Raw genomic sequence first — 14,708 nt, forward strand, 5'->3', positions numbered from 1 at the left:
TGTGACATACTACTGGATTTGCTCATCATGTCAGGGTTTTCATGGAAGGTGTTGGATTTGCCTGACACCTTACAATGCGATTGGCCTCTGACGCATCCACAACTGCAGCCACTCTTCCTTTCCCTCGTCCGACTGAAACCGACCTCCACGCATGCCTTTATTCAGGTCGCCAAACATGTGAAAGTCACACAGTGAAAGATCTATGCTGTAAGGAGGATATTGCAGTGTTTCCCGCACAAATCGGTGAAGTGTAGTCTCCATCCGATTGGCAGTATGTGTGTGGGTGTTATCGTTCATCACTATGATCCCGTGTATCAGCATTCTGACAGCCCGTGAGCAAACGGCAGATCCAGTATAACACTACTACAACGTTTGTTATATCATTATGCAGTTTACCTAGTGACTATAAGATTTTAGCCCTGTCACAAGGAAGCCAAATATAACACTATACTGCGCCGTTTGTTATACTGGCACAACGTGTATTACCAAATATGGTATTACGTTGCAGTAAATGTTTTATTGGATTATCGAATCTGAATTTAATCTAACAGACGAAAGCAGAAAGCTAAAGATTAAAATTTGGAAAGCTGCTTAAGTAACCAAGTTTACTTAAATGAAATGAAGTACGTACGCCAGCCTAATTAGGCATAGTAATATGAAACGTTATTTTTAAGAATCTGTATTACATTTTGATAAAGAAAAGCTACCATTACTTCTTTCCCAGAGAAGCGTAAAGAACTCTACCATAACCAGACAAGTGGTACAGTGATGCTAGCAGCTATAAATAGGATATGCAAGTTCTCACAGAAACCGTTAACGGCTTATTTCTTCTCAATAGTAATTACTTTGTAATATATGAATTATGTGATCAATATAATTAAGTCATTTGCAATAGGACTTTTACACTCATTAAGAAGTAATATTGTTTCTATTTTTATGAATAAGGGCAATTACAGTAATTTTATCTTTCATAGGCAAAGACTTAGGTGGGGCCATCAAACTATCTTTCCAATTTTTACAACACAAAGCACACAAAACTCTAGAATTACTTCATAACGCAATTAGTAAATTCATTGTTCAAGAATGTTTCTTCTTATTAAGCAACACTAAAGTGGATATTCTCAAACTGACCACTACGCTAAAGCAGACTAAACACACTTTCCTGAGACGATTTGGTAGATGCAAATTTAGATATTACTTTTGCACAAATTTCACTCACCTTGCATGGCTTTTAAAGCAGTTAATGGAAGTGATTTTTCATTCAGGTTCTCCAGTATGACTTTAAATGCATTTACACACTAACTAACTTCAAGACAAAGTACTGTCTTACCGCCATTTATACAACCAGCAACTTTCACTATCGGAATTTGATGCAGTTAATTTTTAAAGCACAAACACTTTGAAATAAAGCAAATGAATCACTATGGAGGTTTTCATACATGCAACGCTAACTTCCTCCCTTAACTTCAGTTGAAACCCACAGTAATTCTATACATCTTGTCGCATTCAGAACTAAGCAATACCAACAGTCACTTATTTTCAATCGTTTTTCACATACAGGATACTCGGATATTAGTAATTATGTGGAATGTGTCCTAAGAGGTATGATGAGAGGAAGCAATTCAAGGGTCGGACACACAGTTTAAAATAATTTGCCTTATTATTGCAAATTAAACAACACTTAAATGTACTGTTTCATACTTTGACATAAATCTGACCTCTTAGATTTGCTGAAGTGATGACACAATACTTGTGGCGAGTACATGGTGGCTACCTGGATTTTCATCTGGATGTAATTTGCTCTATTACTTTCTTCTTAGCGATGAAATTACCAACTTTAGAGCCTTTCCCAATAATAGAGTACCATTTTAGAGCCGTACACACATCCGAGGAATTTCCATATTAATCCAGGTACCGGATGTCACCCTAGGCACTTGCGCTGTTCACTCACTTGCTGCTCAGACCAGACAAGACTTTCCAGTAGGTAGCTGCCAACTGACTGTGCTCTCTCAATTGGCACCTACACTTAGTGCCACATCCACCTTTTAACCCGCGCCAGCTACATTTTGGCGCGCGCCAGCTCACTTCCGTTACAAATGGGAAGTACTGTTGCTTTTCATTTTATACAATGCAAGCCCCTACGTATGAACCAGCTTGTACATAGTTGTAAACAAACATCTTTTTGAAACTTCCTGGCAGATTAAAACTGTGTGCCCGACCGAGACTCGAACTCGGGACCTTTGCCTTTCCCGGGCAAGTGCTCTACCATCTGAGCTACCGAAACACGACTCACGCCCGGTGCTCACAGCTTTACTTCTGCCAGTATCTCGTCTCTTACCTTCCAAACTTTACAGAAGCTCTCCTGCGAAGACAATCTTAATATGCAAATACATTAACATGTCAACACATAAGCCACATATTTGTATAACATTTTCCTCCAATTAATACAAAGAATTTAAATAGTAAACAGAAAACATTTTACACACTTTCCACTTCATTAAAATAGGCCAAATACATAACATAGTAAAAATACATACTTGACATTAAACAGAATTAATCAGTACTGCCGGCCGGAGTGGCCGTGCGGTTCCAGGCGCCACAGTCTGCAACCGGGCGATTGGTACGGTCGCAGGTTCGAATCCTGTCTCGGATATGGATGTGTGTGATGTCCTTAGGTTAGTTAGGTTTAAGTAGTTCTAAGTTCTAGGGGGCTCAGAGCCATTTGAACCATTTTTTAATCAGTACAAAATATTTACAGAATTAATTTTGGTGTTACACCAGCAATGGAAATATCTCACTTCTTCCCCTCCAAAGAAATCCAAAGCTGTTCAACAAGCTCCGGGAAGGTCATGATGACGTTCTTCTTCGACTGCTGGGGCCCTCTGCTCGTCGAGATCCTCGAGCGTGGGACCACAAACAGTGCACGGCGCTATGAAGACAATTTGCAAAAACTACGACGGGCCATAATGTCAAAAAGCCCGGAAATGCTGTCGCATGGAAGCACCATGTTCCACGATAAAGCCCGCCCCCAGACTGCCAATAGGACGAAGGCTACGCTTCAGCGATTTGGTTGGGGAACACTACAACATCCTTCACACTATCGGGATCTTTCTGACTTTCGCGTCTTTGGCGACCTGAAGAAAGACATGTGTTGATATCGGTTTTAGTAGGACGAGGAAGTGCAGGAGTGGGTGAGGTTGTGGACCTATCAGGGGTCGACCGCGTTCTGATAAACCGGATTTGCTCATCTCGTCTCCGTGTGGAATAAGTGTGTTATCGTGCGTTGGATTACTTTTGAACAGAACCACTCAATGCTGCCATTGTGGCAGGTGTTCGGATTTCATTTCAGTGTGTCTTACGAATTTTCTGAGTTCCTACATTCACCAGTTCTGAGTGAGATACCTTACGTATTCGTTAATGTACGTGGAAGACATTTAGTGATCATTCTAATGCACCAAATGTTGCAATATTGGGTTATACGTAATCAGAGTACAAAAGCATGACAGATACACTACTGGCCATTAAAATTGCTACACCACAAAGAAGAAGTGCTACAGACACGAAATTTAACCGACAGTAAGAAGATGCTGTGATATGCAAATGATTATCTTTTCAGAGGATTGACACAAGGTTGGCGCCGGTGGCGACATCCACAACGTGATGACATGAGGAAAGTTTCCAACCATTTCTCATACACAAACAGCAGTTGACCGGCGTTGCCTGTTGAAACGTTGTTGTGATGCCTCGTGTAAGGAGGAGAAATGCATACCATCACGTTTCCGACTTTGATAAACGTCGGATTGTAGCCTATCGCGATTGCGGTTTATCGTTTCGCCACATTGCTGCTCGCGTTGGTCGAGATCCAATTACTATTAACATTACTATATGGTATCGGTGGGTTCAGAAGGATAATACGGAACGCCGTCCTGGATCCCAACGGCCTCGTATCACTAGCAGTCGATATGACAAGCATCTTATTCGCACGTCTGTAACGGATATGCAGCCACGTCTTGATCCCTGAGTCAACAGATGGGGACGTTTGCAAGTCAATAACCATCTGCACGAACAGTTCCACGACGCTTGCAGGAGCATGGGCTGTCACCTCGGAGACCATGGCTGCGGTTACCCTTGACGCTGCATCACAGACAGGAGCGCCTGCGATGGTGTTCTCAACGACGAACCTGGGTGCACGAATCGCAAAACGTCATTTTTTCGTATGAATCCAGGTTCTGTTTACAGCATCATGATGGTCGCATCCGTGTTTGGCGACATCGCGGTGAACGCACATTGGAAGCGTGTATTCGTCATCGCCATACTGGCGTATCACCCAGAGTGATGGTATGGGGTGCCGTTGGTTACACGTCTCGGTCACCTCTTGTTCGCATTGATGGCACTTTGAACAGTGGACGTTACATTTCAGATGTGTTACGACCCGTGGCTCTACCCTTCATTTGATCCCTGCGAAACCCTACATTTCAGCAGGATAATGCACAACCACATATTGCAGGTCCTGTACGGGCCTTTCTCGATACAGAAAATGTTCGACTGCTGCCCTGGTCAGCACATTCTCCAGATCTCTCACCAACTGAAAACGTCTGGTCAATGGTGGCCTAGCAACTGGCTCGTCACAATACGCCAGTCACTTCTCTTGATGAACTGTGATATCGTGTTGAAGCTGCATGGGCAGCTGTACCTGTACACACCATCCAAGACCTGTTTGACGCAATGCCCAGGCGTATCAAGGCCGTTATTACGGCCAGAGGTGGTCTGGGTACTGATTTCTCAGTGTCTATGTACCCAAATTGCGTGAATACGTAATCACATGTCAGTTCTAGTATAATATATTTGTCCAATGAATACCCGTTATCATCTGCATTTCTTCTTGGTGTAGCAATTTTAAGGGGCAGTAGTGTATAATGATTCAGTTTTGCAGCTACCGACTTCTGTTTGTTAGTTTTCGGATTAAAATTGTTGCAGTTCCTCACTTGAAAATGGTGAAAGAACAAAACTGATGGATAAAAAAAATGGCTCTGAGCACTATGGGACTTAACATCTGAGGTCATCAGTCCCCTAGAACTTAGAAATACTTAAACCTAACTAACCTAAGGACATCACACACATCCATGTCCGAGGCAGGATTCGAACCTGTGACCGTAGCGATTGCGTGTTTCCAGACTGAAGCGCCTAGAAGCGCTTGGCCACTCCGGCCGGCAACAAAATCGAAATTGAGGATTTTATGAACATATAGTTTCAACATCCACCGAAAGTAATGTCTTTCAAATAGTGGACATAGTGATGAAAATGGAATAATCGGAATTTTTATGAGAATAATGGGTTAACAGTACCACGTCAGTAGCAATATGATGTTAGGTACGCTGTAGAACAGGTGAATGACTAGCTCTAAAAAGAGTGAGAAGTGAAAGACAAACAGAGTGTGGAGTATGCTACAGTACGCTGCTACTCAAGTCTCTCCATTTACTCTAATGGTAGACGCTCCTTTGACAGCCAAGACCAAATTAACGTTGCCGTCTGATCAGAGGAGGAGCTCCTCATTGCTCGACGGTGCCCGGAAGCAGGCGGCTAAAAGCATATACCGATTTTCCCCCGCCACCGCGGCTGTAAATATGAGCGAGGCAGCGGCCCGCTGTGGAGACGTGCCAAATAAGGAGCGCCGCGGCCGTCCGCCGCTGCGCAGACTTCCGGAGCCTCTGGGGAGGCCGCGGATGCTCTTTGGTATTCATGGGCCGCTGCCGCTGCTGCCGGCACCGGTCCCTTGCCGAATGTGGCCAGCTTCCGTAGAGGAAAGTCTTGGCATTCGTCGCCGCCTGGTATTTCTTACCGTAGCTACGAATCATGTCAGCTTCAGCCTTCTTCTTTTATAATTTTCGCCTATCCAGTCGTATACTGTAATCATGAAACTCGAATCTACTACACTACTGGCCATTAAAATTCATACACCAAGAAGAAATGCAGATGATGAACGAGTATTCATTGGACAAAATATATTGTACTAGAACTGACATGTGATTACATTTTCACGCAATTTGGGTGCATAGATCCTGAGAAATCAGTACCGAGAACAACCACCTCTGGCCGTAATAACGGCCTCGATTCGCCTGGGCATTGAGTCAAACACAGCTTAGATGGCGTGTACAGGTACAGCTGCCCATGCAGATTCAACACGATACCACAGTTCATCAAGAGAAGTGACTGGCGTATTGTGACGAGCCAGTTGCTAGGCCACCATTGACCAGACGTTTTCAATTGGTGAGGGATCTGGAGAATGTGCTGACCAGGGCAGCAGTCGAACATTTTCTGTATCCAGAAAGGCCAGTACAGGACGTGCAACATGCGGTCGTGCATGATCCTGCTGAAATGTTGGGCTTCGCTGGGATCGAATGAAGGGTAGAGCCACGGGTCGTAACACATCTGAAATGTAACGGCCACTTTTCAAAATGCCGTCAGTGCGAACAAGAGGTGACCGAGACGTGTAACCACTGGCACCCCATACCATCACTCCGGGTGATACGCCAGTATGGCGATGACGAATACACGCTTCCAATATGCGTTCACCGCCATGTCGCCAAACACGGATGCGACCAACATGATGCTGTAAACAGAACCTGGATTCATCCGAGAAAATGACGTTTTGCCATTCGTGCACCCAGGTTCGTCGTCGAGTACACCATCGCAGGCGCTCCTGTCTGTGGTCCAGCGTCAAGGGTAACCGCAGCCATGGTCTCCGAGCTGATAGTCCATGCTGCTGCAAACGTCGTCGAACTGTTCGTGCAGATGGTTGTTGTCTTGCAAACGTCCCCATCTGTTGACTCGGTGTTCGGGACGTGGCTGTACGATTCGTTACAGCCATGCGCATAAGATGCCTGTCATCTCGACTGCTAGTGATACGAGGCCGTTGGGATCCAGGACGGCGTTCCGTATTACCCTCCTGAACCACCGATTCCATATTCTGCTAACAGTTATTGGGCCGGCCGGTGTGGCCGTGCGGTTTTAGGCGCTTCAGTCTGGAACCGCGTGACCGCTACGGTCGCAGGTTCGAATCCTGCCTCGGGCATGGATGTGTGTGATGTCCTTAGGTTAGTTAGGTTTAAGTAGTTCTAAGTTCTAGGGGACTGATGGCCATCGGTGTTGAGTCCCATAGTGCTCAGAGCATTTGAACCATTTGAACAGTCATTGGATCTCGACCAACGCGGCCATCAATGTCGCGATACGAAAAACCGCAATCGTGATAGGCTACGATCCGACCTTTATCAAAGTCGGAAACGTGATGGTACTCATTCCTCCACCTTACACGAGGCATCACAACAAAGTTTCACCAGGCAACGCCGCTCAACTGCTGTATGTGTATTAGAAATAGCTTGGAAACTTTCCTCATGTCAGCACGTAGTAGGAGTCGCCACCGGCGCCAACCTTGTGTGATTGCTCTGAAAAGCTAATCATTTGCATATCACAGCATCTTCTTCCTGTCGGTTACATTTCGCGTCTGTAGCACATCATCTTCGTGGTGTAGCAATTTTAATGGCCAGTAGTGTACAATGATATGTTTCAAATTATTATTTTGATTGAACCACATTCTCCTGGCGACATATATGTGTCAACTTTATTTTTGACAAGGACAGAAACTGAAGCAATCTATTAATATTTGTACCAAACCCAAGACTTGAACCCCTGTTTCCTGCTTACCAACAGACGTGCCAAGTACTACACGACGGTTGCACTGTGGCTATCACATCTCCGTGGATTATCCTATTCCAGTCCTCTCCCTAACACAAACTTCAGTTCACACCTTCAGTCCATTTTCACCTTCTTAAATTGCCAGTAGTGCCGACATTTGAACAGCACTTCATCTTTGTACGTAATGGGGAAATCCTAGGTGTCCCTCAGGTATAGGTGATCTATTGATCTCATGGATTGTACCTCAGGTGTAGGTGATCTATTGATATGAGGGGATTACTTTTTGTATTACTTGGAGAAATCTTACCTACAGCTCAGGTGTCGGTGATCTATTGATCTGAATAATTAGATTTTCCTGTAGCGAGATGAGTCTTCGGAGCTACTGTCGTGTAGTGGTAGACACATCTACTTAATAAGCAGGAGATCTATATTGAGGTCCCAGCCGTAGTGCAGATTTTTGTTCATTGCTTGAGCCTCTATCCTTATTATACTTCAGATTTATTTACACAAAATACGAAATTCTACCCAGAAGTTCCAGAATATCACCATAAAAAGTAGAAAAATAGGCGTACATCGTAATTTCCACCGTCTCCTTCAAAGTAGTTCCCTCACGCTTGTAGGCAAAACTTCCAGCGATTTTTCCAATGTTGGAAACAGTGCTGGAAGTCTGATGACTGTATCGTACTCAGAATTAGTTGTATTACCGTTTGAATCTCTTCTATGGTGTCAAAACGCCGCCCTTTCAACTTCAGTTTCATTTTCGGGAAGAGGAAGAAATCGTAACAAACTAGGTCGTGTGAGAGTGGTGAATGGGGGACGGTTGTCATGTTGTTCTTTGCCAGGAATTCGCTCACAAAAAGCGAGGTGTGTGTACTGTTATGATGCAGTAACCATTCTTCTCCTCCCAGTCCGTTTGCATACGATTTACTGTCACCTCAACATTATGTAAACATTAGATAATACTAACATTTATTGGAAAACTCCAAGTCATGCTGTACAATCATGCTGTACATAGCGACTCAATACGCTTTGTAAGGAGCTGCCTCATTAAGTTTACTCGTCTCACATGATTTTGATGACTTACATAGTTGGATTATTTTCACTGTTTCAAATGTAAGATTGTGCTGCTGCAGAAAACGCATATTGCCAAACCACCTCGAAATAAGCAATAGAATACAAGTAAAATACCATTTCTTGATACTGAATTAAGCAATATCATCGCATTATAATATAAATTACCTCATAAACTGCCATCATTTTTATGTCTTTACATACAAAATGTAAGAGAATGACATGGATAAGCAAATTATTTTGACAGTTTTAAATTTTAGGTGAGAGGTTAATTACATATTAAAATGTCACCCATATTAACCCCCTCATGTGAATCCACTTCAATCACATAATTATCAGCAGTAATTATATGTAAAAAGAACTGGCATTCTAGGGGAACCATTAAAACAGTTATCTACTTATTTATACATAAACGTAGTTTTCAGTAACAACGATATTTAAAAGGCCTCTTGACACACAACTGATGATGTAGATACAGCTGTTTTCAAAGATAACAGATTCAGACAGAAAGGGAAGTTGGTATCTTACGAATCAGGGGTGTATCTCCTATTACCTAATGCTAGGATTTGACTTAGTTCAGAATATTTAGTTTGGAATGTGTAAGCCATGTGGGATGTGAGCAAATATGACGTTTGTCGCCCGCATCTCGTGGTCGTGCGGTAGCGTTCTCGCTTCCCACGCCCGGGTTCCCGGGTTCGATTCCCGGCGGGGTCAGGAATTTTCTCTGCCTCGTGATGGCTGGGTGTTGTGTGCTGTCCTTAGGTTAGTTAGGTTTAAGTAGTTCTAAGTTCTAGGGGACTTATGACCACAGCAGTTGAGTCCCATAGTGCTCAGAGCCATTTGAAGCCATTTGACGTTTGTCTGTTTTCTTTAAAAAATAAATACGTTTTAAGTTGAGTTCATTTCTTCATTAAAAATCTAATATATATCAAATAAATACAATTACGCAATCAACTTCGAAGATATAATCTGAAGCTGCTGTCTAGATGTACTATCCTTAAGGAGTTTACCAAATATCTTTCGACATTGGCCGAGAACTATCAGATCGGCTCAAGAACGTCACCGTGTGTAGAACAAGCGTCTAGCAATAAGTGATTCCCTAACACTACATAGGACTTGCCCCGGCCTGTTTTATGGGCTGAAAACGTCAGTGTTACACGGTGATCAACCGTCGAAGAGGCGTGAAAATGTACAACCAATGGGTTTGTCTTGGCGTATCAACTCGCATAGTGCTACTACGCTGCTATGACAGCCCTACATGTGTGTAGTTGGTGGATGCAAGTGTGATCGAGCAAGGAGTTGTTACTGGAGTAGGCAGGTAGTACGATCATAGCTGGGGATGACACTCACCTGGTCACGTGTCTCGCCGTACAATGTTTTGCACCAAGCTGGCTCGTCTCTGGAGTTCTGCGAAGGGTGTGGATGGTTAGATGCCGTCTGATTCGAACCAGTTTGCCATTTCGCGTCCAGTTCTAGGGGACTGATGACCATAGATGTTAAGTCCCATAGTGCTCAGAGCCATTTGAGCCATCTGGAGCTCGCTCTTCTTGCGACCGTACATTCTCGTTACAACCACCACCAGGAATCGTGTTAAGGTGGCTAAAGTCCTGCCAAGTATTTCTACAATATCGCACAAGGAAAATCCACATTCTCGTAGCTCTATTACATGACCTCGTTCAAACTCAGTGAGTTCTGATAATGGCATCTTTGTCGCCTTGAAGGCATTCTTTACTAACGTCAACTCACCACGTCCAGTCTCAGAGGTAAGTAACGCTCACGACTGTTACAGAGTGTATTTAAAGGAAATATGATTTACATTCTCAAAGAGGCGCCACTACTACAACTCTTGTCCGATTGGCGCAAAATTTTAACAGATATTACCCTTCACATTGTGAGGTAATGGGCGAGTTGTGGCGCCCTGGAAATAATCTTAAGTTCGGAGTTGGCGTGGCCGCAAGAGCCGCTCGGCAAGCCGGGGCCTTGCAGCCACCACGTGGTGCTGAACGTGAGCTGACCAACAGGGGTAGCCCCAGCACGTCGTCCAGCGAGCACGTGACTGGGAATTTTATGGTGACACTGTGTCGATGAAGGGAACATACTGTGAGTGCCAAAGATGGCGGACCTTGTGAAACATTAATGGCACACATTTCACAGTTCGTATAGAAATTAATAGCAGCCAGACGAATCATGATCCCTCAAAAAGAAACAAGTACATTACCATTATTTTCACGACGACTCTGATGGTGTAATCAGATATTCAATATCTTTATTAGTTTAAGGTCTAGTCGTCGTCGTCGTCGGCTGATACTCGTATCCGAGTTTTCATTTCTCTCCTGAGATTTCCTTTGTCACGGTTCAGGCGTGGAAGTGTCGTTGATGGCTTAGCAATCCAATCCTAGCGTGGAACAGGCGGCCACAGACATTACAGCTGATGGAAGGTGGAGGACGTGGCTGAGCCTGGAGGAGTTTACGTCTCTGGCGTTTGTCATTCTCCATTCTTCGACGTTCCAGCTCAAAGTTTTGAAGAGCATTTGAGGTAACTGAGCGCCAGCGACTTCGGTCTTCTGCTATTGTGGACCAGTTACTCGGATCGATGTTCAAGTTTTTCAGATTTTTCTTGAACTGATCCTTATAACGTTTGAGAGGGGCACCTCGTGGCCTTTTACCTGTGCTCACTTCGCTGTACAGCATTTGGCGTGGAAGTCTGTTATTTTTCATCCGCTGGACATGTCCGACCCATCTGAGTTGATGCCCAATGATAAGAGCTTCCATGCTATGCATTTTTGCTTTCTCTAGAACAGCCGTGTTGGATATGAAGTCATCCCATTTCAGGTTCATGATATATCTTAGCTTCTGTTGGTTGAAGCGTTCTAGTTTCTTCAGATCGCAACGATATAACGTCCAGGTTTCGCAACCATATAGCAGGGTGGAAATGACTACAGCTTTGTACACCATCAGTTTGGTGTACAGTGTTAGGTCTTTATTCAGGAAGACACGCTTTGTAAGACGACCAAATGCTACATGTGCAGCACGTAATCTATTCTCCACATCTTTTCCAGATGAGCAGTTGGATGACAGTATGCTTCCCAGGTAGAGGAAATGGTCCACTTGTTCCAAGAGTGTATCATGGATGGATATGCTGAAGTCAGGAACGGAGGAGCCAGGAGTTGGCTGCGCCATCACCTTTGTCTTTGGAATATTGATGGAGAGACCAAATCGTTCGTACGCCCTGCTGAAGGAATCAACTGACAGCTGCAACTCTGCAGGTGAATGAGCTGGAGAGGCATTGTCATCAGCATACTGCAGCTCTGTCACACGAGTGGTACTGGTGAACCTTTTTGAATGCAGTCTGGACTGGTTGAATAATCCTCCATCAAACCTGTACTTTAGTTCTATTCCTGCATTGTTTACGGTTGTCTCGTAAAGCATAGCTGCCAGATACAATGCAAATAATGTAGGTGCAAGAACGCATCCTTGTTTAAGCCATAGGCCTAGTATCTGCCAATAAATTATACAAGTAACACCCAGCAACGAATTTCCAAAATCTAAATGGCTCATCAGATTGCGTCAGGCCATAAGTACTCGACACTTACACGAAAAACGATAGCAGCATGCTTATAAATATATTTATTCATCTATGTCTTTGTTTATAAGCGATATACACTACTGATGAAGAAATTGGTCAAATATTTACTGTGTTTGAGAAAGCACAGAGACATTAGGCAACTGGCCTACTTTTGCTTGCTATTCCTTTGATATAGGTTTATTTAATTTGTTTATGTATTTGATAATGTGTGTCAGAACTTGTCTATGGTCCAGCCATAGGAATATTTATTTAATTTCAAGTTATTTAAATGTAAATACAGTATTTAGAATGTGTTTCAAAACGTTTGTGAGTGTGAGTTGGCTTGAAGACATGTCGGGAGCGCTATCGCCAATCACAGCGCTCGTCACTATGGGAGGTGACTACCGAAATGAATGGAGGGAGGGGGGAAGGGGGGGGGGGGTTGCTGAACGGTGCGGCGCGAGGGACAGACGGCGGTGTGAAGTGCTGGACGCGACGGCGCGACGGACGCACGGTCGCGAGAGAGACTAGTAGAGTGTGGAGTTTTGCGCGTGGTCGCGGAGGATAGAAATATTACAGAGTGCCGACTAGTGCTCTTGTGTGATTTCCGTGGCTTATACAGTGAAGATGTAGTGTGCGTTTAGAAGTGAATATCTCGTGAGCTATGTTGTTGTCCATAGCTGGCTAAAAAAATGGCTCTGAGCACTATGGGACTCAACTGCTGAGGTCATTAGTCCCCTAGAACTTAGAACTAGTTAAACCTAACTAACCTAAGGACATCACAAACATCCATGCCCGAGGCAGGATTCGAACCTGCGACCGTAGCGGTCTTGCGGTTCCAGACTGCAGCGCCTTTAACCGCACGGCCACTTCGGCCGGCCTGTCCATAGCTAACTACGTGCAATAGGAATCTATTGTTTCCGTGTTAGTCAACTTATACTTTATTTAATTGCTGTACCATCGACACTAAGTGTTTTGCAGAAATATACCACATTCTCGAAAGTACTTCTACTATCGTACAAGTCATTTAAAGTCGTTAAGATAGTACCTGCAAATTTTATTTAATTGCAATCTTTCATTTAAAAATTAATATGTTACATTCATAATTCGCAATTACCGAGTGATGGAAACTTTCGACCATTCCATTCATGTGTGTATTCTTATCGTATACTGTAGACTCAGCAGTATTTGGCCTGTAATGCGGCAACTACGTATCCCAGCCCTTAGACAACGAAACGACCCAAAACTTTTAATGTTGCAACTCTGAGTCGGAGGGTACGTAGTTGAGGGCTACCACGTGTCATTATTTCATTTTTGTATTTCAAAGCCCGCAAGATAGAAACAAGCCTACCAACTTTCGTTTATGTCGCACAACTGCTTCTTGATAATAAGTGTATGTTGCCCTTCAGCAACGAGTAATAAGTAATGCGAAGATTGACATCGACATCACTACGCAAACCAAGATACAACGGCTGTTCCTTCTCCATCGAGCTTAGCAGTTCCACCGGAGCTCACCTTCCAAGGAAAACCGATGGACCTGTGCGCCAAAGGTGTCGCGACGCTCGCCGAGAAGAAGTCCAAATGGAGTGAGGAAAAAACGAGTATCTACACTCCTGGAAATTGAAATAAGAACACCGTGAATTCATTGTCCCAGGAAGGGGAAACTTTATTGACACATTCCTGGGGTCAGATACATCACATGATCACACTGACAACCACAGGCACATAGACACAGGCAACAGAGCATGCACAATGTCGGCACTAGTACAGCGTATATCCACCTTTCGCAGCAATGCAGGATGCTATTCTCCCATGGAGACGATCGTAGAGATGCTGGATGTAGTCCTGTGGAACGGCTTGCCATGCCATTTCCACCTGGCGCCTCAGTTGGACCAGCGTTCGTGCTGGACGTGCAGACCGCGTGAGACGACGCTTCATCCAGTCCCAAACATGCTCAATGGGGGACAGATCCGGAGATCTTGCTGGCCAGGGTAGTTGACTTACACCTTCTAGAGCACGTTGGGTGGCACGGGATACATGCGGACGTGCATTGTCCTGTTGGAACAGCAAGTTCCCTTGCCGGTCTAGGAATGCTAGAACGATGGGTTCGATGACGGTTTGGATGTACCGTGCACTATTCAGTGTCCCCTCGACGATCACCAGTGGTGTACGGCCAGTGTAGGAGATCGCTCCCCACACCATGATGCCGGGTGTTGGCCCTGTGTGCCTTGGTCGTATTCAGTCCTGATTGTGGCGCTCACCTGCACGGCGCCAAACACGCATACGACCATCATTGGCACCAAGGCAGAAGCGACTCTCATCGCTGAAGACGACACGTCTCCATTCGTCCCTCCATTCACGCCTGTCGCGACACCACTGG

The sequence above is a fragment of the Schistocerca americana genome, chromosome 3 (genome assembly GCF_021461395.2).
Source record: "Schistocerca americana isolate TAMUIC-IGC-003095 chromosome 3, iqSchAmer2.1, whole genome shotgun sequence".
NCBI classification, from domain to species: domain Eukaryota; kingdom Metazoa; phylum Arthropoda; class Insecta; order Orthoptera; family Acrididae; genus Schistocerca; species Schistocerca americana.